Raw genomic sequence first — 27,956 nt, 5'->3', positions numbered from 1 at the left:
AAGATATTCTGGCCTTACAGAGTTACTATCACAGTACCTGTGTTACTAAAAGTTACTCCTTTGTTTTTCTACTAAAGTGCCTGATTTAGATATCGAGGTATATTTTAGTGTAGGTGTTTAGAGGTGCCAGTTATTGTAGCATCTGGGTGGAAACCTCACTGGATCATAAATATTCTTCCTCATAAAGAAAGCAGCATTTGTATTCATATGAGCTCCTTTCTTTCTGTCTCAAGTTCCTCTTGCTGCGTGATCATCCCTATTACTGTGTGAAGACTCCTTGTCTTTAATACTCGCTAACCCCCATAGAAGATGTTGGTCAAAAGGTAGAAATAAGCACCCCTCATAGAACTTACTGAGTACCTAATTCTAAACAAATTTATTAATCTGTAGAAGCTCAGTGATGTGGGCAACATGATGGAGTAAGGGAGTACAGCACTGTAGATGAAACCGCTGCACAAAGACAGGTGCTTTGCATTTGTTTATAAACATTGCTGAATGGGGTGGCACAGAGACCTCTCCATTTTTTTTCCCCTGATGAGAAGATATGAGGCAAGCGAGGACAATGAGAAAAAGCTAGGAAGATAACTGTTTGGAAACAGCAATCAGAACCTGATTTTATTCTAACTGGAAAAAACAGTAGTTTTCCACTAATTTCACTGTGTCAATGTGAGCAAGTGCAAGTCTAATGCAACTTTTTAAATTCTTAATTTTTAGTATGCCATGGGCTGTAGGTTTTTCAATTCACACATTAGATGCATTTGAGCTGTTGTGTAAGTTTGTTTCTAGTGCCTCAATTGATAAAACTTATTTTCATGCTGTATAAAGTAAGTCATTTGTTCCAGCATACAGATTCTTAGAACTGAAATTTCCTTTTTAAAATTTCATAGATCTGGAATTACTGTCAAAACATTTTTTCCAGTTGTGTTCCTGCTTGCTTTAGTCTATTATTTGAATATGTGTAGAAATCTATGCATTATGTTCAGTTTTTCTCTTTTTTTTTCTAAAGAGAACAGAAAAATCCAGAGACATGTTATGTATTTGCTTTTAAGCATGCAGTTGTTATGACTTTGGTTGACATGTTACCTTGTTCTTCTATAGTTTATTAAAAAAATCCATTAGAAAACCTGATTTCATGGTGTTTCTCTTGAGTCCTTTGGGTTCAGACAAGTATTATTTTGGAAAGGTTGGAAAGAAGTTATGGGCTCCCAAGATTGTTTGTGCTGTGGTGAAGGCAGATCAGCGACAGCTGCTCTGTAATAACATTCAGATCCTGGTAGTTGTGTTTATTTCCAAAGCTGGTGGAGTGTATTTCCCTCTATTTATATGAGGAGGAAATCATTAAGGCTGATTTAATGGTTCTGTGCCTTCAGCAACTTGTATTCCTAGTTTGTTTTTGTGAACCTGTGTTCAGGCTGGGTTACACAAGACTCCCAGCATCATGGGTATTAAAGCATGGATTGCAAGAAAAGGGGCTGTAAGTGCAGCTAGTAACAGTAGATAAACAGTCCCCTTGGGCACTCCAAGTCAGTTTGTTTTTAAATTTTTTTACAGGCTTTATAATGCCATGCTTGTTTCAGTTGCTGTGTGGAGGGAAAAGTTTACAACCATCTCCTTTCTGGGACTTTGAAGTCAGGCGTTTATTTGATTTTGCATAAAAGTTTTCAATACAATTAGTGAGAGAAGCAAATTCTAGGAAGCAAGCTAATAGCAGATCATCTGTGAAATACCAAATTGTTCCAAGGCTAGTAGGTCTTTCCTCAGTTTTTTTTTAATTTTTATTTATTAACATGGTTTCAGCCCATATGGAAAAAGTGTCATCTTTCTTGACCACTAATGTGATGCTGCCAGCTAATGGTGATTCTTTTACTATTGTCCCATTGTTTTGACTGCTTTTAGAGATGATTTGTGAGATTTAGTTTGAATTAGATTGAATGGAGTACTTTGCTATTTCAAAGTACCTTGAGGCAATATTTGAACTTGGACATACTGTAACAACTTCACCCATTGTCAGGTAGCTAAAAATCACAAGAAAATGCTTTAGAAAACATTTTTTTCCTCTGTATTACCTGAGAGATGTGCTTGCTTGTTACTAAAATGTGTTCAGTTCTGAACTGACTTGCATCTCAGAAGCTGTTTTCTGGCATGCATTTATCCTCACAGAACATTAAAATAGACTAAGCCGAACAATTGTGGGTTTGAGTTTTGATTGTACTCTATTGAATGAAACTGCCTGAATTTTCAAGAGTTCACTATGTATAGTTTAGAAGAAACTATTTGGAAAGTTTCAGTGCCTGTAAGGATGAGCTATTACAGGAGAGCAATGCTCAAAATTGCTTTTCTGTATTGTTTATGGGGAAGGATTTGGGGTTCTTGCTGCTTTTGACTAACATTACTCAGTGTGCTAACTTTTTAGGTTTACTATGACTTTTGAAAGGTATATTTGAAATGGTCAGTGTTTCCTTTTTTTTAAAAAAAGTGATTTCTTGTTCCTCATGACAGCTAAGTGCTGCTAGATAAAATAAATAACTTTTTTTTTTTTTTTAAATTGCACTGCTCTAAGTACTTTCCCTTACATTTTTGTGTTCTGACAGTCAAAAACTTTATACTCAAGTGGAGATTTTTTCTGATTTGGACCCAGATTTGGAACTTAATAACTTACTGACAAGCATAGCGTTGCTGCTAATCTCAAATTACAATTTTCATCCTGCATCTAGTTCACCTAATTGAGTATGATAGTCCCTGGTGCCAACAACTGTATCTTGGTTGTTACATTGGGCTTTTTTTTCCCCTGAATTTTTTTAATGTTTCAAAATCTTTGTGAGTGGCTGGACACCAATTTTATTAATCAAGTTGTGAAGAAAAACTGTTTACTGTTAAGCATGAAAAGGAAGAGGCAACTGCCATTGCAAAATCAGCACCAAAGCTTCACTACAAATTTACTGCTTTTGGTCCCTTCAGTGGACCATTACCTCTAACCCATTCAGCAGTTGTGCATGGCAGTACCTGTCTGCGTTTGCACTTCCAAGTTAAAGCACTCCTGGGTGCTGGAGTGTTGTTCTCGGTGCTGGCAAGCTGCTGGGGTGTTTGCTGGTGTGAAGGTAGCCTGTTCTTAACAGCACATTTTCCAGCCAAGTGCAGTGTGTTGCTAGGAAGGCAGAGCAGTGGAAGGGCCATTCCCTGTGGGGAGGTTGCCTGCAGTCCTTGCCTTGGAGACTGAGGTGGTGAACAAGCACATGGGTATAGGCCTGGCAACCCAGCTGGTCTCGGACTGGGCTCCTGGGACACATGCATGTGACAGCTGACAGGATCCAGGTGACAGGAATGTGCAGAGACTTGGTTATGTGTCATTGTGGGTGCTAAAACCAGATTTGACCTCAAGTGACCTTTCACCTAGAGTAAGCTGTCCTGTGACCTGAAGTAACCTTCATCCTAGAGTAACTTCTGTCCTGTGACTGTGAGGAACCTTTGCCATTGAGGATCATTTATCTTTGCACCTCAACCTTTGATCTTGAGGACCCTCTGTCTTGTGTCCTCAATTAACACTTTACCTTGAGGAACCTGTCACCTCAATTAACCTTTGACTGGAAGTCAGCTTTGGCCTCATGTTACCTCTATCCACTGGCCTTGAGTAACATTTGAAATAAATTAACCTTGGCCCTGTGACCTCACAGGACCCTGTACCTTGAGTAATCCTTCTCCTGAATTTTGACTCAGCATAACCTCTGTATTCTGGCCTCATGCAACTCAGGAACTCCAGTAACCTTTCTCCTTGAGCAACTCCTGTCCTCTAATCTCAATTAACTGTTGTCCTGTGACAGAGGCTGGACTAGTTTCATTCTGGAAATCTGCCTTAGAAAGTAACCTTTGATACCAAGTAGCTTCTGTTCTCTGACCTGAAGTAACCTTTGATCTCAAGTAATCTTTGTCCCATGACACAGCCTGGCCTAAGATCGCTCTGGAAGGATGCCTTTGAAATTGTTGGGGGAAAGCAGCATTGTGTGATCTGGACATAAAGCACTGGGCTGTTATACAAGCGCTATGAGGGCAAATGGCTTTCTCTGCCATGTGTGAGCTCCAGCTTCTCCTGCCCCACCTCAGGCATGCTGGTAGCAGTGAGAGACCCTTCTGGCCACAATGCTGGCACTGGGATCCTCTGTGGACCTACAACGCTGGTGCCAAAGCAGATGACAGTAGGCCTTGCTCATGGCATGTGAGTGTCCAAGTTTTGCTAATGATGGCTTCTCTTACAGCGTCTGTGTGGTCACAGGGTCATAAAGAGCGACTTTGAGTCTCTAGCCCAGGAGTGTGGGATTGCGAGGGCACCACTGTAATGGCACTGATGATACAGCGGAGGGATGGGTTCTCGTTCGGGTGTCTGAAGACTCTTTGTTCAGGAACACAGGCAGGGAATACTGAAGGGGTCCAGGGATAAGAAGAGCCTTCAGCAACGTGAACAGCTTCAAATAAAGTCCAGGGATGACAACCAGGATCGGGCCGAGGGCACAGGGATAGAGGTCCAATAGGGATAAAGGCAAGTGGTGCAGAGGGGTGAATAGGAACCAAGGGGAACCAACAGAGTAACAGGTGGAACGCTGTGGTAAAACAGAGCCGATGCGGATCAAGAGAAGGAAGAATGTTCTAGGAGGAGTGCGTATATGGTGAATGGGGGCTGAACAGGGTGACACAAACTTAACCAATAGAACAACGAAGCCTAAGAGATATTAAAATGTGGCTGCAAAGGCCCAAGGCAGGAAGGTTTTCCTCACCCTGATCTATAAGGGTGTTTCTGGCTGTTTGCATCAGCCCCTCCAGCGTTGAGGCATGGTTGCCCCGGTGGCAGGCTCCTCAGGCTTCCACTGGAGCAGAGAGGCTGCCTGAGGTAGATAAATGCCCTGTGTTTTGGCTGGTACAGCATTTACTGGTTATTTCATCTGAGATTTGCCATTGGTCTGCCCACTTTTCCGTGTATGACAGCAAGAGTGTGAGGTGGGAGGCCGAGGTGTAAATGCCTACTCTCTTACACCTGGGGAATTCACTGCAGCGCTGTCTGCCTGAGGTTGGGCCTACCCAGCTCTTGTTTCTCTGCTATTTCCTGCTAAAGATTTTTAAATCCCCCCAAAGCCACACCCGGTGGCACCTCTTACTTTTTGCTAGCTTAACCTTTTCTGACTTGAATATACATTTGTATATATACACACACACAGAATAGCTGAGTTGTAAGACAGAGCCAGCCTGTGCTGTTCCCAGAAGGTGAATAGCATCACAAAGCTGCCTGCTGAGCCTGCAGCAGAGGGCAGACTGAAACCGTGTAACCAACAGATCTTTTTGGTGCGAATAGATGCAAAAAGATATTTGAAGTGTATGCTGGTGGAAGGACAGGCAAATAGTTTTTTAATTAAACATCATCAAATTTAACTATGTGTAGATACTGTGAGTGCTCCTTGGTTGATGACCTGGAGCCTGAACTGTAAAACCAGCCAAATAAAAGGACAATTATGTCAGCTGCCTGCATCCACCTTCCTGACCAGCTGCACACTGAACTCGGAGCTTTGTGCTGGCAAGGTGAAGGGATAGGTAAGATTTCAGGTCATCCTAAGCTGCTTTGTTGGCCTTCTGGACTTATGTAGCTTTTGGGAATTTTCTACTTTTAGTTTGCATACTTGGACAGTGTCTTTCTGTACATACTCAGTGTGATTTAAGCTCATCTGGCATGATAAGATGTCTGCTTACCTGGAGCAGTGCAAAATTAACTGAGTAGGTTTAAACAGCTGCAGCAATGAGGTGACAGTGGAACAAAGTGGAGGGTGGGTGTTGTCATGACCCATTCTAAGAGGAGGAGTAGAAAAAAGGGTCCTGTGCTGCTGGAGGAGACAAGTGTGTTAGCAGGAACAGCTCTGTCACTGTGGGAGTAACTGCAATGCTGACAGCAGATGTTGCACCAGGGGGATGAAAAACACACAGGGAAGATATCAAAGTGGTCAAAGAGGAGAAGGGGCGAGGAGAAAATGGCAGGAAAGCTGAGGGAGGGATAGCTAATGGTTGAGGAAACAGGAAGTAAATAAAATGAGTTTAGGAAAAGGAGGGAGCATGCAGGAAAGGCTCCAAGACGTGGACAGCATGAATCATGACATTTTAGGTGGTGCAAGGAAAGCAGAATTAAAGCTGAAAGAACTGAAGTATTAACTGAAACAGAAGAAAAATCAATGGTGGTAAAGGAAGGGGGGAAAGGAGCTTTAGATGTATAAAGAGAGAGATTTCAGAAAAGATATTTAAAGGTGAAGGAGACTAATTTTTTTCCAGTGAGTCTGGAGAGATGTATGAAAGCTGGGGGTTGATGATGGGCAGAGAAGGTCTTTTAGAAGGGAAGACACAAGATGCAGCAGATCACGTGCACTGCCATGCATTTGACAATGTTGGTCCAGGCTGGCTGTAATGAGGATTTATGTCTCAGAAATGAGTAGGGTAATCCATGAAGTGACCAATCGAGTAGAGGAATCAAGGTAGGTGCTTATGTGCCAGTGTCCAGTGTTGGAGTCAAAAAGGGGTGATGTAAACCTGCAGCCTATAAAACAGAGGAGAGACAGCAAGGTGCAAGAGCCAAAGACCTGGTGGTAGACAGGAGTGTCTCAAAGAAAATCGAGTTTCTTATTTAGGGAAGCTGGATTTCTTCTCTAGTCAGCCTCTTGCAGTCACTAGTTACATTTCATTAGTGAAGGAGCATTTCATATTCTATTAGTAAATTTTTCATTAGCCAGCAGCTTCCAGCAAGTATTAATTTTCATAAGCAGGAAAGGAGTATGTGATCTATCACAGAAACAGATGTAGATCAAGATTAAAAAAAAACTTCCCTGGTGCCCTGCTGTTTTCCCGTGTTATATGGCCACATTGAAACACTTTTTCATTTTGCTTTGAAGTAAACAAAACTTCGCAGGGCACTTCCAACCCCCAAATGTAGAGGGAATACCGAACCAAGCACGCCTGGCAGTTCCTTAGCGCTAGATGGCATTGTATGGAAAGGCGTAGCACAAACCCCGATCATCCACCACGCACTGCGCTGCTGTTAAATCTCCGCATCTCACCAGCATCATCGGCTGCGTGTGGAAAATTTTGAGCTGCATCGTTAAGAGTCAAGACCAAATTGATGCAAGCTGATGGGAGAGAAAGTTTTGCTCTGCTACAGAAAGAGATGGTTCTGAAAATATTAGAGAAATCGGAATGCTACCTGTAAGTCTCTAGAAGAATGTTTTCTGTATTTTGATATTCCCCACATATGCACACACTTTGGCTATGTTAAGCATGTGGCATTTCACCACAGGGTTGCAAGTGGGGCTTAACAGTGAAGCCCCTCCACCCCACCCTAATTTTCTGTGAAATAACACGCTGTGCCTTTTATTTTTAATTAAGGGACAGAAGGACAATAGGTTGGGGGAATAACTGATAGCAATGACCCACACTATCATTTAATAACCTTGCTGGTATAAAACACTTTTTGTAATCTCTGAAGAGAAGGTAATAGCATACATGGGAGTCTTCCTTGTCCCTTCTGAATGAGGGCCGCAATTTTGGGCCGCTGTTAGGTAAGGAAAAGTGTCCTGAAGGTGATTATTGAAATTGTACTGGTTTCTGCCATGATGAAGAGCTGAAAGTAGAGCCTTGAATACGATGTATGCTCTAGAAGGCTGGTTATGGTAGTGTTTATCCCCAGGGAGAATTTGCCTCCTGTTGCTCCACGGCGGCTGTGTTTTGTGTGGCCTCTCATCCAACTGTGGAGAGGAGTGGGAGGGGATGGGCTGGAAGCTCGGGATAATACAAGTAGAAACTTCCTGTGCCTTGGTGTACTTCCCTTGAGCTGTGCTTGCTGTCTTTTTGGGGTGGCCTGAGGAGATCTGCTCCCTGCACTGCTGCAGTAATATTCCTATCACATGGCACAGAAAATGAGCAGGCATTTTGACCACACTCAGCCAATTTTTCCCTGTTATTGAATTTACCTGCACACAGGTTACTCAAGCTGTCTGTGTATAGCAGAAGTTACAAAGCCTCTGTTGTGAAGAGGATAATTCTCAAATACTGCTCAACAGTCATACAGGTCACTTTGAAAATGATTGTAGATGTAAATAGAGTTTTCATCTCCTAGAATGCTGATTAATACAGGTCACAGTGGTTTTATACAGATGGTCTTAAGTATGGATGATTTCTTAAAGCCTGTACAAGATGAGGCTGATGAAGCTTTGTCCTAAATAACTTACATGGTAAACTAGTCCCTAAAGCTTTAGAATAAATGCAAATGCTCCAGCTTGCAGGTGTCTCCTTCAAGCAGATCCTTCTGCCTCCATATGTGCTCTAAGCGATACCTCTTGTGGCAGCTTTGCTTTGCATACTGTGAGTTAACACTGTGCATGGGGAAGACCAAATACAAACAGAAATTTGCAATTGGAATGACCTTGACTTCTGGTTGAGAGCTGCAGAGTAAGGGCAAGAGCAAAATTGGGCTCTGTGGGAAAGCATCTGGAGTGTGTCTCTGCTGACAGCATTCACTGCAGTGAGCAGAGAAATGGCTGGCAGTGCTCATGGAGAGCGGATTAGAGATTGGGAAATGTAGGAAAAGAAGACAAAGGTACGGGTTATACGCTTGCATGCTCTTGCAGCCTACCAGGGTGCAGCCTTGTGTAACTTAGTTCTTGTAATTGGATTACCAGCTGTGACAGGGGAGCATAAAAACTATGAATATAAAGGTATGCTAAAGGATTTCATATCTTCCTGAAATGATGAATGCACTGATGGATGCTCAGCTTTTCCTCAGAATTTGCCTTGATGACCTGACTTGTTCTTTTTTCTTGTGTACATGGCTGTGAGAGGCAGCACGGTAGTTCATTTTGGAGGAAAGGAGAGATGGGCCAAATTTAGTTGCCTGCTACATTTCCTTTGCGTGCTGGTGACAGGGCAAGGCACCACAAGGGATGGACAAACAAAGACAGAGGTTATTCTGTGGGCCTCCTAAACCTTCATGTAGGTTGTCTTGCATTTTGATAGTTTCTAGGCAGGAGCCCTGATTTCCAAACCCAAGAACAGATTTCCCATGGATCTGTGCCTTGTGGCAGGCAGCAGGAGATGGTGTTGAATGTCCAAGAAAGTATGGGCTTTCCTACTCGAAGCACCTTCTGGAGATGTAGCAGTTTACAGGGCTGGCCTTGTTCTCCTCTGCAATTTTTCTATTATCTAGTGAGAATTTTTTGGCTGGAAAACTTAAAAGTTCATTTTTCCCTTACCTGGAATTCTTTCACAAAACTCCTCCCATCTAACTGTTGTCAGAACCTCAGCTTTACTGGCAGGTTTATTCAAAGTCGCTGGAGGCCAGGAGAAGAATTCACAGAGGTACAGAATTATGTGTGCATCCACTCATCCCTTGCAGGACAGCATCATTGCACAAGTGCTGTTTCCATGGAAACAAAGATAAAAATACTGAATAATGGAAATTAAAGACTCATCTAACAAGTATTTTCTATCCTGGACAAGGTTATTCTCATTTATATTCTCTGTTTGCATATGTTTTCGGGATTTTGTTTTGTTTGTACTCTTCTCCTCTTATACGCAAAGAAGGATCCTCATCAATAGCCCCTGTTGTTATTCTTTCTGGAGAAAAATGCTGCATTGCATCACTGTGTGCTGCTGAAGCACCTCAATGAGATCAGAAATTCCTGCTAAGGATTTTTCCCTGTGTTGGTTGCTCTGCAGCCACGTTCTGCAGAGAGCAGCCTCTGGGGCACTGCAGTAGGTAGCCCAAAGCAAGCTGTGCATTCTTGGTCTTTGAATCAGGGACAAGAACTTGCTTCATGCCAGCACTGGGAGTGTCAAAAAGGCACGTTAGACAGTGATTTATCCTTGCCCTGCAGCTCTCCCAAACGGGTGTCCAGGACAGCTGGGCTCCGAGCCAGTGGTCTAAAGCACACAGCAACTGGCTATGCATGCCCTGTGCCCTGCCCCAAGCAAGCTGACACAGCCAAACAAAGCCTTCAGAAGCTGCGAAAGTGCTCTTGCAACTTGCATATTAGCAAGGCTCTGCACTTTAGAAAAATCATACATTTTATTTCATAAACATAGGCATCTGCTGCTAATTAAAGTAGCAGCATATAATTATACCCTTTCTTATTAGTAGAGATAGAGTCTGACAGTTGCTTAGATACAAAATAAGCAACTACAGATTGTCTTCTGCACTTCGACAAGCACAGTGAGCTGGAACAATAGAATTGTAAACTTATTCTGTATTATCTTTGGTAAACGTGCCTGGGAAAAATATCTCTAATCTCACTGGCAGCTCATAAGGTCAGCTATAAAGTTCTTTAGCTATCTCTCTGCTTTCCTCCATGGGGTACCAACCAAACACTTTCTGTGGAAAGGGCAGGATACCTCCTCGGGGAAAGCATTAGACAGAAGGAACAGCCTTAACAGTGCAGTTAACAGCCACCATTTTGCTGAGACCCCCTTTTCTAGCTTTTTATATTCAGTGAAAGTAAGTTTCCTCTTAATGGTTAAAAAAAAAAAATCTAGGTGCTAGTGCAGTTACACTGTGGTTTAACCTTAGCTGACAGCTAAGCAGCACACAGACACTCACTCCCACGGTGGTGGATTTGAGGAGAAAATCTGAATGATAAAACTGGGAAAATTTGTGGATTGAGATAAAGACAGTTCAATGGGTAAGGTAAAAGGTGCACATGCAAGCAAAGCAAGGAACCCATTCACCATTTCCCATGGGGGTGTGGGTCTTCAGCCATCCTAAAGGGAGTATCAAAGGTAACAATGACTTGGGAAGATAAATGCCATCACTCTGAATGTCCCCACTTCCTCCTGCTTCCCCCCAGCTTTATCTACTGGGATGCTGCCATAGGCTATGGGTCTCTTTAGTTACCTGGGGTTCCCTTCCAACTACCTGAGCACCCCTGGCCTGCCTCAGTGTCACAGCAATACAACAAGTAGAAAGAGACTTGACCCCTCTGTAAGCCCTGCTAAGCAGTTACTGAAACATTGCTGAACAATTAATGCTGTTTTTGAAAGCACAAATCCAAAACAGCCCCATGGGAGCTACTGTGAAAAAAATTAATTCTGCCCCAGCCAAAACCAGCAGATAAATAGGAACAGGAGTGCACATATTGTAGCTGCTATCTTTAAAAGGCAGGTGTTACAAAATGTGGTTGCCTTCTTTCTTATGGGTTAAGCTTAGAGCTAAAGCCCTCTGGATATGACAAGATGGATCTACAGCTTTGCTAACAAAGTCCCTGTTGCTTCTTATCAGAAAAGTCATGATGCTATATCGAGAAATCACTTCTCTTGCCCTGCAGATTGTCAGCTGTATCCTCAGAGGCATATTTGAGTGTGTGACCTTTTCTTTTCTCACATTCTGCTAATAACCCCCAACTTTCTTTGCTCACAAATCCAAAACTCTGTTGATACACCTATAGTCTCACTGCTCTTGTTATTAAACTGTAGGGAACGTAATCAGAGCAGCTAATGCCACAATAATCCTCCTGATCCGTGCAGTTATCTCTGAAGATATCAGAAACGATTCCGTCTGCAAGAGAGATGATGTATTTTGGTTAATTCTGCACCTGCAAACCTTTAGAGGAATACACCAAGCTTCCAGATGCTAAAACAGTTGAAGCTGCAATGAGATTTCAAATGCCTTTGTTATTGACTATCAAAACTGTTCAATATTTCTTGATAGACGGAGCTAGCTCACTCCTGAAAATAAAAAAAAAAGTTATTTTTTGACAAGGTCTTTCATCCCTCTGTACCACTGCTGTAAGAGACCTAAGAACAGATTGAAAGGCTCGCAGGGATGCTGTAGGGCTTGGGCTGCAGGAGGTGCTTGGTGAATGTCACAGCCTTGGAGAGCTAAACTGCAGCATTCCTTCTGGTGGCCTGTTTGAAGGATTAGGGGTTGGACAAAAATCTCAACTTTTTTCTTCACTTAGATATAGCAGCTTTGCCAGAATTTAGGGCACCATTCTGTGGCAACCTGCAGAGAGAGGTAATATGCAGAGAAGCAGCTGAAGCTTGTTGCTCAGCAGAGCAGGTTCAGGCAGTGCTCTATTCTGCTGCTGAATTGCCTCTCAGATCATTGATACATCAGCCTGCTTGTGCAAGGAGATGATAGGATTTTTCCAGCCACCTGCGTAATTTCTAAGGTCATTAAGTTCTGCTGTGACTCTTTGTCACCCTGTGTCAGATGTGAAATGACTCTCCCACATAAGAACCTTTATTTTGGATTTCCTTCCTCCTTCCCAAATGCATGATAAGAGTTGCCATCTGTTGCTAACAAGTACTAAATATTTAGTCCAGTAGTGTGTCAGGCAGGAGTTTGGGTTCAATATGAAGGTGATGATGTGGTTTGTTGGTTATAGCTCACAAGTAACATATCCCCCAGCAGACATTCCTGGTGCACCCAAGTCTGGGAAAAAGGTTGCTGGTGAAGAGAGAAGGATGATCTGCTTATCATTGCCTATGCATCCTGCTGTGGCTGACAGGTTGGAAAGATTAGGAGGTCCAGAGAGCCTGTGCAGCTGGAATTGCTTTTATATGCATGTTACTGTCCAAGATTTTAAAAAAGAAAGGAGAAGAGGGAAAATAGTGAGAGAGGAAAACAGAAAAAGAAAAAGGAAGAAAGAAAAATAGAAAAGAAAAAATAACATAAAGGAGGAAAAAATAGATTTCTGAGCCTTAGGCAGTCATTGAATGCAAAATATGGTCTAAGTGCCTTGTGATGGCTAGGTGTTGGTGGGTTTGGAGCACCACTGTGTCTCTCCAGATTGCCTTTTAGTGTTGCTGTTGCTTTCTCCTCTGAAACATGACCAGTTTTAGATTCTGCCTTACTGTTTAGGCAAACGTGACTTTCAGTAGCTGGCATGAATAGCTAAGCAGTCTAGTTGGTGCTTTCAAGTTGGGCAGATCAATAGCACAAGCATTCCTGAAATGCAGATGAAAATACTTTTAGGTTCAAAGTTTTTGAGCTACAAACAGCCTCAGGGTGCCAGTGGGTAAAAGCCAAGGCACCTTTTACACTTGCTGTGTCAGCCCCTGGAGCTTGAATCCTTGTCTTCTTCCAGTCTGTATGTGAGCTGGATGGTTTACTCGGCTCTGCATGTCGCCTTACAGCCCACTGTGAACTGACATAGAGAGGACACAGATCAAAAGATACCAGAAGATAGAGATGTGGGCAAAACATTACAAGAAGGTAAAGTGCTGCAGTGAAGAACTCTTAACATCTTTTTCTATTCCCAGATTTTATCATCCCAGTAACATTAATTTGCCAGATCTTTTTCTGAGTCTCCTGACAAGAAAGCTGCACTGCTAGTTCTTGTGCTCTTTCCTTCTCCATCAGATTTTTCAAATATTTTGGTGTGGGTTCAGAAGCTTCTTTCTTCTGCTGTTTTTCTTTTCTCAGCACGAACTTCATGGTCCCAAGGGGTATATTCAGAGTACAAATGTAAGCAAAATGCAGTGTCATTGAATGTGCTTCAGGCTCTTCTACATGAAACAAAAAATGTAACAATTCCTTCACCTCTTCCAAACATAAGGGTCGTCCTACTTCCTGTCAGACAAAGTCATGCAAAAGTCAATCAAATCCTCAGCCAGTTGAGTTGACTGCTCATCCTTTTGATCTGTGGGCAGTTGACAGTTGTGTGAGATGGTTTTTTCGCAACTTTCCAGAGAAGTTGCTAGTAAATTCTGCCCCCTTCAGAGCACCACTGACCATTTTCAGCGAACCAAATTTCAAAGCAAGGTAATCTTTGGTATCAAGGTACATTGCCTCCTGTAGTCTTGCTTGACATTTTGGCTTCAGGTAAGACATATAAGTGCATTGGTGTGCTATGCCAAAAATAAGTATTTCTCTTCTGTTTTATTTTCTTGATACATAAGATCTTCTAAGCCAAGCTCAATCTGCCTGGTGGCTCTACCGATGAGTTGTGGCAGTTTGCTTTGTGCTTGGATGACGATACAGGTTTTACTGACAAAACATGCATGCAGGGCATATGGATGATCAGAAAACCAACCTCCAGTGAGCTGTCACAGGCCTCTAATTATACTTCCTTTTCTGTACTCTACAGTTCCTTCTTCTATTTTTTCCTTTCTTTATTTATTTATTTATTAAATTTTTTTGGACGAGTCCCTCCTCAGCTGATGTGCCTCTTTCCAGACAACACCTCAGGACTCTGGCATAACATACCTCTGAGAGGCTCTGGATATCCTCTCCAGTGGTTCAGTGTCTTTTTGCCTGTCACCCTATTGGGGGTTTTGCTGCTTCAACACCAGAGCACCAATTAGATCTCATCTTTCTTAGGAAGGGCTTCACAACAGAAGAGGAGGCTGTTCCCAATCATCTGTAGCTGCCAGGCTGCAGGAGAAGGCTCTTCACATGCTTCCCATGGACTAGTTGGGGTGGGAATGTTTCTCCCAAGGTTCATGCCTGTGGGCCTTCTGTGCAGGCAGGGGCATGAGCCTGGATATGGAGGTAGGGGCTGGGTGGGTGAGGCTGGAGGGGGAAGGGGTATGGGATATGGAAGCAGAATAGAGTGGGAGGGCAAGAAGCATCCTTTTTGTTTCATCAAAGGGACATGTGTGGGCTGGCATAGGACTGGTACCATTTTGTTCCATGGTCACTGTGGAGGGACCACTGCAGCGAGGCCTAAGCAGGTTCCATCTGAGAGAGCTCCCAGAGCAGAAAACTCTTATATACAAGTTAAAAATTGCTACAGATCCAGGAGTGAGTTCCTAATACATGTGATGGAGGAAAGAAGATATCTGAGAGGTGGAGAGGTAGTCCTCCAGCTGGAGTGGGTATAAAACACTAAAATGCCAAAATACCTTCTTATATCCCCTCATGGGCTGAAGTGGTATTTAATTTGAGCCCTCATAAGTGCACAGACACCATCAGAGCTGTAAATGTAGCAAAAAGGGAGCAAAACTGGGGACCCAGGTGCTGCTTTGAAGCTTCAGCGTGTCTCAGTGAGAAACTGAAGTTATCACAGTTTGAGGGAGAGCTAAAGCAGGGTCACCTTTGGCAGAGCACTCTCTTCAGGCTGGCCAGTCCTTATCCCTTGCCATTAAGGGATGTCTGAAAGGTACAGCTAATTGGAATAACTTCCTCCATCTTGATGCCTCTCATACCTCTAGCATCTGAAGTACCTTTGCTAAAAGGTGTTTTTGAGAAACTTTAAGTAATACCTTGGCAGCAAATTGGATTCCAAGCACAGCTCAAGTCTGTCTTTACTCATGCCATGCTTTTCTTTAGTGACTTCACTTCCAAAATGTTGCTTAAGAACTTGCCTCATTACTTTGCCAGGGAGTAAAAAAAAGAAAAAAAAAAAAGAAAAAAAAAAAAAAGGGAAAAAAATTGCTTTTTTTCCAAGGTTTACTGGCTGTTCAGCATGAGCTTCAGTGAATCTGACAAATCTGGGATGCTTTTGCATCAGTGGACTGTAAGATACCCAAAAAAATGCTGTTACTCTGAGAACTGTCTGGTGCCTGTAGTCCAGGCAAAATGCGAGAACTTCCATATTAGTCACAATGGGGTCATGTTGTTCCCTCTATTAAAAAAAGAAAAGGGTGCTTTTTGGAGTATGGGTTTCAACAATTTGTTAGTCACCGTGTTTTTGGAAAAGAACTTCCAATTTTCCTGTTTGTTAGTGCTCTTCCTGTGCCGTAAACAGTGATGCTCAATGAAATATCCCGACACCATTATAATGAGTTGTACCCAATACCTTAATGAAAACATCTTCATGTAGGCTCCAAGAAAGGAGAAAAGCAAGAAAGACTATTTTTCTGACTGTATCAGCATGTTCTCAGCTCTGTAGTTTTTATAGTCCAGCTACATTCCCTCTGCTTATACCCAGTGGCTTTCTTCCTTTTCTAAATCTGCTTTGGATATCCAGCATTGAGTATCCAGTCCCAGTGCCAGATCAGCAGCTCAGGTGACAGTTCTACTGCTTGGGCTCTGCTGGAAATTTGGGGGAAATCCAGCAACCAGGAAAGACTGTGGTGACAACTCTGTGGTTTCCCTGCAAGGACGTCCCACCTGCTGTGTTGCTCTGTTCTCTAATCCCCTTGAGCAAACCTTTTGACTCCCACTCCATACACTTCTGACTTAGACCACTTTTATGACCTTTTGACTTCACCTCCAACAGTTAGAGTATTTTTCTCATATTGTCTATGCATCCCTCAAAGTCACTAGAGTGCACGAGGGCATTGTTCTGCACGCAGTACCTCATTCATAAATTTTCACAACCATTCTTCTAGACCCAGCCAACAAGGGCATTTGTTAACTGAAAAGGAATTTCAGCCTGTGTGATACAGTTTCTGTGGGGCTGACCGAACCTGCAGAAAGCTGACAAGAGATGATTTCTTACAACTGTGAAGCCTTGAAGCGTGAAGTTGGCAGCATTTCTCATCCTTTCAGAACGCTGTCATAATTTGATGGATTAATCAGGGTTACTTAGCAGGGATGCTTACCTGGCAAGACAACTTTTGTGCCTCTCTTGTACAAAACTCAAGGCCAGTAAGTAGCTGCATCTGGCCCAAACAGTACTGTTAAGCTTCAGTACCTATGTGAGTTTTATGTTTCCAATGTGAGTTTATCCACTATCGAAGATACTGCTGTGTTTTGTCTTAGCTGAGGTGCCCATATTTTTGTAACCTGCATCATTTCATCTGTTACATGCATAGAGCATTTTGGCCCAGCAGTGTTGAGGAGACATGTATTTTCTGACTCTGGTGTATATTTGTTATTAACAGTCCAGTGCAAGTCAGCATGATTGTGTAAAGGATAATGTGCCTCAAACCCTCTGGTGCAAGTTCTGTTGCTAGCTTTTAAATCAAACTTTCTGCCTTTCACTGGTAAGTCTTCCAGTTTCCTAAAGCCTGCCATGGAGATGATCAGCTCCCTGACATAAGATCATGCAAAATTGTGTGTGCCAGTGTTCTTGGCTCAAATGTTCTTTGCCCTGAGGAAAGGTTGTGAAAATGCCTTTAGTTAGTGCAGCTGGGGCCTCATTAGGCTTGGCTGTGAGACGGCAAAGACAGAGCCCTTGCTCCTGCCTGTGTGCAACCTTTTCTGTTGGACTTTGTGGCTTGTGATTCCTCCTGCACCCCTTTAGGCTGCAGCCTGACCTTCAGGTTTCCTTCTCCTACCTGATGGAGGTCAAAGCAAGCCAGCTTGCTGCTTTCCCTCCTGCCTGCGCTGGTCCATATACCATGCTCTGTGCTTAGGGCACCTGTCTGGGTGGCTAGTATTTGTATTTTGATTTTAGTTTTCAGCCTTTGATCTGCTCTCCTTGAGCTATTAGTCATCTTGGCTCATTCATCAGTGAGATTGCTTTTCCCCTCAGAGCTGTTCTCTTTCCCTCTCCTATTAGAGCTACACCATGATCATGGTGCTGAACTTAGCTATGCCATGTTTTTCTCTAATGCACTTTACACAGCAGAATGCAGCTTCTCAAACGCCATCTCATCTGCAAACGGACCTTCTTTTAAAAAGTTTTGAAAAGACTGTTTAAAGTATTTTTCTAAGTTTTTCCTCACCACCATGCCAAATTTGTGTCAGGACCAGCAGGAGGAGTATGTTTTGCAGAATCGGAGGGTTTTATTTCAGATGGGAAAGCAAACGAGGAAGCAAACAACACTTCTGCCTCGGGTCAAATGCTCAGACTAGAAAATACTGATCTCTCTCTTCTGTGCCTCACCCAGGGCTGCAAGTTCAGCTTAACAGAGTCTTATTCTTGGTAACATAAATCTTCAGAAGCTCTGCAGCGTTGAAAAGCTTGGCTCACCTTTCGCTCCCCACAAAGAACTCCAGCAGATCAGGAGTGAGCAATAAGGTTTGATTAGGGCTTTCAGACTAGACCTCATGACTGTTTTGTTAAAACCAGAAGCAGAAGCTTAATCTTTTTCCTAGCCATCTCCCTACAAATTGCATTCTGTTAATTGAAAGCCCTTTTAATTAACATTTTCAGAGTACTCTTCTTGAATAGCCACTAATTAATGTTGGCTCTATTTTGGCATAGAACCCAGTATAAAATCTCTTTTTAAGCGGGTTTTTTTTTTAAACCATTGCATTGTGAAGAGTTTTACATCATCTGAGTAGTTTTGGTTTTCGCTGTTTAGGTAGCTTAACTATATAGATTTTTAATGCTTTTTCTTTCTTCCTTTTTCTTTTTTCATTCAGTTCTGCTGCAGTCTGTCATAGAAATATCCTGAACTGTGGAGTTCTCCTCCATGCTAATTCTCTAAATGCCACTAAGTCTTCCTGAATCCACATGAAGACTTTTCTAACCTTTTCTTACCTAGAAAACAATGTCTGTCTGCTGGAGAGAATTCAGCCTTATCTTGGCCATGCTGTTTCAGTACAGTCACATCTTATTATGCTTTTAAATGACGAGTAGTTTTAAAAGTAAAATTTTAGCAAATTGAGCATTTCCTCCCTTTTTCACAACAAAACATAACCCCTTTCATCCCTAGACACACAGCTTGTTGCAGCCTCACCACTGCTGAGGCTCAGCAGTGTGGTGCAGCAGGGCTTTATTTTTCTGAGCTACAGAAGTTCTCCCTTGCACCTTGTAGGATGTCTGCTGTGTTGCCTCAAGCTTGCCTGCTTTTCACTGTTTGCATTTTGTTCTCACACAGCTTGAAGTAAACTATGTGTGTTTTTAGAAAATTATCTTTGTTTATATACTTCTCCTCTCTAGGAGGAGAAAGATGATTGATGGTGATGTTCACCAATGAGGGTGAAGAGGTGGCTACCTGTGTAGCCAATCTTGGCCTGTCTGTAAAATTGTATATATTATGGAGTCAGAAAAATAAAGTAGAAGCTTTCCTGCTTGACCTCCTGCTGGTCTGCCTTGTTCTTTCGTGCTCCTAACAGCAGCCGCACGTGTGACCCTCCGTCACAAGCCAGCTCTGTCTCTGTGCCTATCTGCATGTGCTACTGCATGTGGGAAGCCCCAGTCTCCCAGCAGCTGATCCTGCTCCAAACCTGAGGGCAGCTTTTGAGCTGGAAGAAGTAGGCTCTGACAGCATGATGCCCAGCCTGATTTGCTGCAGGGCTTGTGGTGTGATGTGCCGGGTTGTGGGGGGTGCCACTGGCAGAGAGCACCTGGAGTCAGAGCCAGGGCATCTGGCTTTGGAAGCAAGGGCAGGCAACTTCTGAACCCTCCCATATGACCCCAGACATGGTGCTTTTCCAATCTAACATTTTCCCCATGCTCCTCTGATTTAGGGTCAGTCCTCCCTGAACCTTGCTAGATCCTGACTTGCTCCAAGATCTTTGGGTAAGAACAGACACCAGATCTTCTTTCATTCCTAGTTGTCAAAAAGATTGCAAGAACATTTTTTCTACAAATGGATGTGAACTTGCCCTAACCATCCAAGCCTTTTTCATCTTCATATTAAATTACTTCAGCATATTTCTACATAGGGCTATGCCAAGAGCAGCATACAGGAAAGTTAATAATGGAAGAGTATAGAAGTTAAAAGTAAATCTGGTGTTTTAAAATTCATTCATGTTAATAATGCAAACTGCTTCTTTTTAAAATTCCTCACTATGATTTTATAGCTCTACTTCAAAAATCTCTCCATAAAGAAGGCTAAAAATCAAATACAACTCATAACTTTTTAATCTGCTTATGATTTTAATGGAGAAGCTGCTGGTGTCCTTTCCTTCAATGATTCTCCTGAAGACCTTAGGAGTGTGGGATGAAATCGAGGAAAATTCATGTATTTGCTTTTGTCTTTCTGTTGCTTGTGCCGTCTCTACAACACATTGCAACCCTCTGCTGTTGGCCTGTGAGTGGGCTGGAAGCTACAAATGATGCCCTGGTATGAGTTTTAAAAGAGAATAACCAAACTGGCTCTTTTTAACTTTCTTTTTAACCTTTTCTCTGAGTTTTGTGGTCAATGTGGGAATATTTCCTAAGGCCTGAATAGCTGGATCTTTCCTTTCCTTTCCTTTCCTTTTCCTTTCCTTTCCTTTCCTTTCCTTTCCTTTCCTTTCCTTTCCTTTCCTTTCCTTTCCTTTCCTTTCCTTTCCTTTCCTTTCCTTTCCTTTCCTTTCCTTTCCTCTCCTCTCCTCTCCTCTCCTCTCCTCTCCTCTCCTCTCCTCTCCTCTCCTCTCCTCTCCTCTCCTCTCCTCTCCTCTCCTCTCCTCTCCTCTCCTCTCCTCTCCTCTCCTCTCCTCTCCTCTCCTCTCCTCTCCTCTCCTCTCCTCTCCTCTCCTCTCCTCTCCTCTCCTCTCCTCTCCTCTCCTCTCCTCTCCTCTCCTCTCCTCTCCTCTCCTCTCCTCTCCTCTCCTCTCCTCTCCTCTCCTCTCCTCTCCTCCTCCTCTCCTCTCCTCTCCTCCTCCTCTCCTCTCCTCTCCTCTCCTCTCCTCTCCTCTCCTCTCCTCTCCTCTCCTCTCCTCTCCTCTCCTCTCCTCTCCTCTCCCATGGGATTGCCTGATGTAAAAAGCCTGAAGAGACAGAATTCTTTTACTATTTGGGAACAGTAGGCCCTAATATGGGGGCTGATATGAGTGGGTACTACCCTAGTCACATAGGTATCTCTTCAGGCATTTTCATACTGCTAGCAGTGCTCAAAAGCTGTTCTTTATTTTGTGATACTTAATGGACTCACAGAACCTCTGATATGGGGCATTTTGGCAGATTAACATAGAGCAGTTTAACTGTTCTTAGGTGCAGTATGTTCACTGAGCTGTAAATACTTTGCTGGAAAAATGTATATGGAAGAAAGGAAAGCATTCTTAATATCTTTCAGCTACATGTCATTAAAAAGAGGTTGAAAAGGCTTTGCAAACAGAATTTATACCTTCTAAACACCAGAATGGGTAGGAGTACCAGGTCAGTTCTGGCAACTTGAATTTTAATTCCCAAAGAATTCAGGTTGGAGGGGTGCAGCTGCAAACATCCCAACTTGTTGGTTCCCAAACAGTGCCTACAGCAAATCCCCGAACTGCTGCAGCCACCTCTGTAATGGAAGGCCTGTGGACATATCAGGAAGGTGACCTTTTTCCTCCTGTCCCAGTCTAAGAAGAATTGAGCTCCACTCCGTTTGGTATCTTTCTTACTGGAGACTACCAGCAGCAAACAAGAAGCACCAAGTGGAGGCAATGCCCCCACCAGGACCACACCAGCCCCTCAGCACCTGCCCTCACCTGGGGTCCCCCACCCCTGACACTGGAGCCCGTGTGTGTGGCAGGCATATGATAATTTGAGTCTTGCTGGGGTTTGCACAGCTCTGGTTCCATGGCTGGTGCTAGCCTGCTTGCCCTGTTAGACCCAGCCTGGGTATGTAGAGTGATGGATGCTCAGGAGCTGTCTGTCCTTCTGAAAGCCATCTGCTGTGCACTTGCTGAAGTAGCAAGTGTTGCAGTCCAGACTAGTTGAGGTCAGAAGCTCTCCCAGGGAATTCTTTGTGGATGAAATCTAACAGGGGGAATTAAATCCCCCTCTGAGAAGGGATCCCTGAAAAGGATGTGGGAATAAGTGCTGCCTTTCTCCTACCTACATAATGTCAGTGCCTCCAACTCTAGCTGCTTGTAAAGGGTCTGTAAGCCACCAGTCTGCTTTGCATTTGCTTTGCAACTCAAGAATCCTTAATTTGATGTCTTACTTTTTCCTATTGACCAAATTGTTTTGGCCCTGGAGCTGGCTGCTCTCAGGCAGTTCATGTCTTGGCTGTGGAAGCAGTGCAGGATTTGACCCCAGCTCAATGTCTGTTTATCACAACATTAACTGTGTGAGCTGAAGAATTTGAAAGGAAAAGGGCTAGTTTCTTCATTTATGACCACTGATGACTGTGGGAGCCCTTTCCAGGCTTGTATTTGCCATCTACTTCCCCAGTGGTAAGCCAGAAGGAGCAAGAGGAATCTATTTCTGACTGTTTAGGTGTATTTATTTTCCACTGCCTGCTTCTCTGCCTGCGATACTGCTAATGTTCCCAAAGCACCTGAAGTCATTTATTCTCTACCTCTGCTTGTGGCAGTGGTATTGCACCCTAGAAGGTTTTGCTTGAGGCCTTCTGGGCTTGCTCTAGGCATGTGAGAAAATAAATAGAGTTAGGAACAGCATGTGTTAAATCCATGGTGGGTGTCTAGACTGCCAAGGTTTGTATACATTTTCACTTTTAATAAGTGTACATAGATATATTGCCAAATATCTGCTAGACAAACATACTCTAGATGCTGCAAACTTGCTGTTGGTATGATCCTCGCAGGAGCCATTTGAACAGCATCAACTTCCCTTTATAAACACTAACATTTCTTTAAAAACTTAAAGGACTTTGGATTGTCTCCATTTAATTAGGAAAATCTTTTCTATGTTTGTCTTGTTTTATGAGCTTTCCTGGGTCATCCAGAGTCCTCTGTGAATTAGGAGGATGCTCTGTCATTGCCAGGGCTGTTAAGGTCTTGCTGCTCTGAACCGAGCTGTGCATGCACAATCCAGGGTTCAGGAGTCTGGGCAAGAACAGCTAAGGAAAGGAGCCAGTTGGAAGGCTTTTTGGGTTTTTTGTTGAAAAATTATGAGGTTTGGCATGATAAAATGGCTACAAGCTTCAAAAGTAGTAGGACTTTAATTCTTCTCTATGATTATAAATAGCTTTGAGTTGAGATGGGTCCATTTTTTTCCACAGCTGGCTGCTTAGGCAGTGCCTGGTTCACTGTTTGAATAACTTGTGTTTTCCCACCCTTCTGATGGTCTTTTGCAGATGCACCTACACTTACATCACATTTCGATCAGCTGTGTTCCTTTAGCCCAGGTGGAACCACTAACGTGATCTCCTCACCTTCATTGGCAGATCTCTTGCCTGCTGGCTCAGTCATATAAAATAAAGCAAAAAAGCTGCTGGCTTCAAGGTGGGGCAGGTGAGCAGGGCTGTTGTCCTCAGTTTGTGCCAATAAAACCTCTAATCCTGAGCCTCCAACCAAGGAATACGACATGGTAAGCCAAACCAGTTTTTCCTCTTATTTTACTTGGATGCATTCCCTCATTCTCCTACATCTTGCTAGTAAAGGCACCTGCTGCTTGTCTGACAGCTGGCTAAGGCTCAGGATGGAAAAGACCTCATGAGATATTCAAAATTTCTACAATTTGAGCTCCCGTGTACCTTCCCTACTTACCACAGGGGAGAAAAATCGTTTTACCCAACTGACAAGCCCAGCAGCAAGGCTGGAAATGAGGAAATGAGCTCTGTGTGACTGCCTGGTCACCGTGGGAGCTCTGGGGAGTGTGCTTGGCCCTTTGCTTTAGAGCTGAACCTGCAGGGTCATCCTGGGCACCCTGGCACCAAAAAGGTCCACCCTGCTTAGCAAACTCATCTAAGGTGACAAAATCAATTTAAGCAATTGATACAGTTTGAAGTTACAGATGAAAAGGGGAGCTTTTCATCCAATGATTAATTTTTTTTTCATTGTGCTGCTGCCTCCTGGCTTGCTCTCCAATCCTCTGGTGTTCTGTGCTCACAGAGGTCATGGGAAAGCCTCTCTTTCTCCTGAGCAGAGGGTGGAGGAGGAGAAAAGTCTAAAAAGAAGTTGGTCTTTTTTTCCTCCCCATGTAATTGAAAGACATTACGTTTTCAGGAATATTATGTCAATTTGGTCTTGCTGTGGAATATGACCAATGCTTCACACAAATGAAGCTATTTGGGTACAAAATGAATGCAAACCAATGTCTTACTCCAGTACAAGCTGGAACTGCTGCACAAGAAACAAAAAGCTTCCTGTCTGTGTTCAACAGAAGCTAATAGAAGCCATAAAAATAAGACTTTGCTCTTTCTCTGAAGTTACTCAGAAAGCCACAAAATTATAAATAACAGATGATTCTTATGAATTTTCCTTCCTAGGAGTTTATAAATACCTTAGATATTTTTGTTTTGGACTGTATTTGACATTCACACAGTCCTGTGCAGAAGGTATAAGTAGCTCTGAAATGCCTCTTGGAAACATTTTGTAGGCTTCTGAGCAGGCTCTGCACTGCTTGATTGACATTATGGCTTCTATCCTACCTCTCTTACAATTTAAAAGTGAGATATAAGAAACTGATTTTTCCAGTGCACTCCCCCAGGTCATAGTCTGAATGCGGCTGTTTGTTTGCAATGTGGGCTTTTAAAAAAGGTACCTTCTCAGGAGGTGAGAAAAGGTGCTCCATGAACCTTGCAGCCCCTCTGGTGAGGCTGCACCTGAGCCAGCTGTGCCCCAGGTCATGCCAAGGCGGATACAGGGATGATTCATAAAGTTTGGCTCCAGGAAAAAGCAGATTTCTTGAACAAGAAGGGTATCATTGAGATCTTTCAAAGCTCTGGGCTGCTCACCTTGAATGAGGTAACGGCAAAGCAACCACGCACTTGGTAGGAAAACTCACTCAGTATGGCAGTTTTTCAGGATTTGCTAAGATTGGGCATTTATCTGTTATTTAGTCAGCACTCTTCAGGAAAACAACTAATTGAAGCCAAAGGGCCCAATCATGGTGTGAGATACTGGGCAGTGTGAGTAATGATAATACTATTTGGCCTTTAATTAGTAATTTAGAGTTCATTTCAGAACTGGAGAGCTTAGGTTGGATTCACTGCTCCTGCACATGACTTCCCTGTGGATTAATTTGTGGCTCCCACAGAAGGGGGCTGGTGACTGCAGAACTGCTGATACCTGCAGGTGTTTACACCACTTTCCTACCCCCTCCATCCATCACTTGAAAAATTGGGATTTTTCTTCTTTTGTCACAGCATATCTGTGGTCTCTCAGGTATCTCAAATCTTGCAGATTTCTCTAGGTGCCAGCTAAATCACAGCAGCTTTGCTGCAGGATAACAAGCTTGGCTACCTTCCAACTGGCTTCTTTGCTGGCTGTCCAGCTGTTAACCTGATCAGGAAAGTGCTATGGATGGATGTCTGTCACAACATAGTGTTTGTTTTCCCTTTCCTTGCTGTAAGTATATTTGATTAGGGTTGAACAGCAGAAGTCTGTGAACATTAAATTTATTGATTATTGTCCATTAACATCTGTGCAGGGAAATCGGTTTTAATAAGGACCACAGAATAATCTAAGCTGGGAGTGATCCACAAGGATCATCAAGTCTAACTCTGTGAAAAATGATGGATGAGGATTTCTTTTTATTTTTTTCTCTTCACTGCTGGGTTTCTTTTAGGAATATGTTTTCCTAGAAACTTTTTTTTGTTTGTTTTACTTCTCCTATAATTTCCTGTAAACTTCAACAGGAAGAATGACTACTGTGGTGGTTGATGACAAAAATCTGGATGGGCAGATAGGATAAGTGATAAATTTTGGTGCACCCTTAGCACATGTCCTTTGATGTCTGAGTTCTTTTCCTGTGCTCTGGCTATTGTAATTTGATATGAATTGATGCTATGGCATTGCCTCTGATTGTTAGGTTTGACATTGCTGCGAATTTAGAGAGGTGTTTTCATGTTAATCAGCATCTCTGTTTCTTTATTAAGGCCATATGTGCTCTCCTGCTGGGTAAAAGCTCCCCATGAACTTATACTAGAGTCTTTTCTTGGCTTTGTCTCCTTGTTTCTGTTTGTGCTTGGCTTGAGCAATCACATGTATTGCAGTGAGTAGCATATAATTTGCTGAATCCTGCCAAGAAAAAAGTGTCTCCTATTGTTCATAGTGGCTTTTTTTTTTTTTTTTTTTAATAAGCTGGCTTCTGTAGTATCTGCCTTTGTTTGGTGAAATGAATGCTTCACTGAAAAATGTATTTTCACTAATACATCTACCTATAGCAGTAATGAAAGACAATCTCATAATGACAAGGATACACATGGTTTAGCAGTGGTCCCTTTAGAAAGTGTAACCAGGGCTGAGGAATCCATTTTGGTACTTTTGGTCTTCTATATTGCTACTAATGAATCATCAATGGGATGAGGTCTTGACTGAATTTTAAATGGAAACATCTTCAAAGGAGATTTGCTGTTACACCTACAGTGGAATTTAGAGCTCAGTATCCTGCAAAAGCCAGTGAACTCTTTTTGTGTTGGGGAGTGGCAAGTTGGGTCAATGCTGAGCTGAAGCACAACAGCAGTGATCAACTTGAATATGGCTGCTACAAGACCTGATTTTTTTCCACCAAAGATGATCCCTAACTGAGCCTCCAGTATGGACTACCAGGCCTAAGGCTGGGGGGAGATGGGCAAAGTAAAAGGCATTTTTGTCATATCTGAAACAGAGCCACCAGAGATTTAGATCCTCTCTAGAGCCTAGCCCTGTAAAAATAAGTCACAGCAGCACAGGAGTGGATCTTCACCCAGCTCCAATTTATGAAACTTGAAGGTCTGGCTTCTCTCAGTCCCCAGCTCCTGCAGTCTAAATCTGCTGAAGTGTTTTGTAAGGATGTGTAGCTACTGTTCTCCCTATTAAAATGGGCAGGAAAATGAACCACAGTCATATACTTTATCAGTTAGCAGATTAAAGCTGTAAATAGAATCATGGCTACCTGTCCTCAGCAGTTTTGTGGTTGCTGTATTTATTGAGCCTATTCCTCTTGGCTGAAACATAGATCTAAGTATACAAGTTCTCATGCTGCTGATTAACATGGGCAAAGCAGAGAGTTTAAAAATCAACCTTTTTTGTGGAGCGAATATTTTCAGCCCTTCATTCTTTCACTTTTCTGCTTTTTCACACTGTTCTCTGAGCTGTGAAAGCTTTTAATTTGTCTGTGTTTGGCTGTCACCCCTGAGGACGTGAGTCATCGGTGGAGGGATGGACACCAAATTTGTGTTCTGCAGTTTCTTTGTAGGGACACATCTGTCCTGAGGCAGTTCTGCTTTTTAAGTAGCAGGGGATTTTAGTGAGTAGAAGAAAGGTGTCTTTGACTAGGAATGATAAAGGTTATCTAGTCAAGGCTTCTAAGAAAAATGCTCCCCTAAATTCCTTCCATTGTATGTTAATAGGGTTTTGTGTCAAAATGTGGTCTGTGGAGGCTGCACAAAAAGATGAGGACATCCTGGAGGGCCTTCTTTCCGTATATAGTTCTGAGCTTGGAAGGGCCACTTTTTGAGCACAGTTCCAGAAAGACTGAGATAATTTTTATTGATAGTACAGACAAAACCAGTGGTGGGTACCTGGGCTCTTACACAGAATGCCACAGAGAGCTCCCCACAGCATTTTTCTCTGTTTAGCCATTTATTATTTCCTTTGTCCCTTAGGTTGTTCCCACTGTCGTGGTGTTGGGATGCTCCAGGGAGTTTTGCAACTTTGGTGAGCTTGTGCTTACTAAATTAACAGCTAGCTCAGCTGGGGCACAGGTGGTTATGATTTACTGGGCACCACTTGGAACCAAGTCACAAAGTGTTGCTCTTGGACAGATCCAAATCCCTTCTGAGTGCTCAGTCTTGCCTGTGAAAAGGCCATAGTTGGGTTGAGTTAGCTGGAAATAGTGATGTATTTACTTCTAAAAATTTTATTTTTGCCTTTATAAAGTCTATTCAACCCCAACAAAAGCGCAAAGACCTTTTCCCAGATAAATCAGTTCTACTAATTGGTAAGGAGGACTCTGTCACATGAGAAATAGTTCTGGTCCTAAGAGATTTGCATCTGGCCTAATGGTGCAGCCTGAAGTGAATCCACTGGGAGTCTTAGACTGGAGAACAATCATGAGATGGTTGCATGATGCAGTGACTTTTTCTTGGTTTTAGACCTGGAAAGGAGCTTACCAAGCAGTGACTCTAGAAGCACCTTGCTCATGTGAAATTGAGATCAGTATGACTGAACAGATGTAATAAAGCTGTAGTATTGAGTCTTAGTCATAATGGTCTTTTTGAATCATGGTGTGTGGAGCAGTGAAGCATTTTGATATATCCCTCACCTTCAGACCATTTTGCTGGCTGGCATGCATGGGAGATGATGTGTAAGGGTCCTGTGGGAGAGAAAGCTGCTCAAAGCCCCTTTTGATCTTGAAAATGTG

At 42.9% G+C, this 27,956-nt stretch overlaps 1 protein-coding gene across 1 annotated transcript in view; it reads left to right on the top strand.

The window, feature by feature from the left end:
• The window catches only part of FBXL2 (F-box and leucine rich repeat protein 2), a 411,994-nt gene that overhangs the window by 306,996 nt on the left and 77,042 nt on the right, over positions 1-27,956 (top strand). The gene's annotated exons all lie outside the window — the stretch shown is intronic.

Source organism: Sylvia atricapilla, chromosome 1 (genome assembly GCF_009819655.1).
Source record: "Sylvia atricapilla isolate bSylAtr1 chromosome 1, bSylAtr1.pri, whole genome shotgun sequence".
NCBI lineage: Eukaryota > Metazoa > Chordata > Aves > Passeriformes > Sylviidae > Sylvia > Sylvia atricapilla.
The sequence above is the reverse complement of the archived record's forward strand: the minus strand, read 5'-3'. Positions and strand labels throughout refer to the sequence as shown.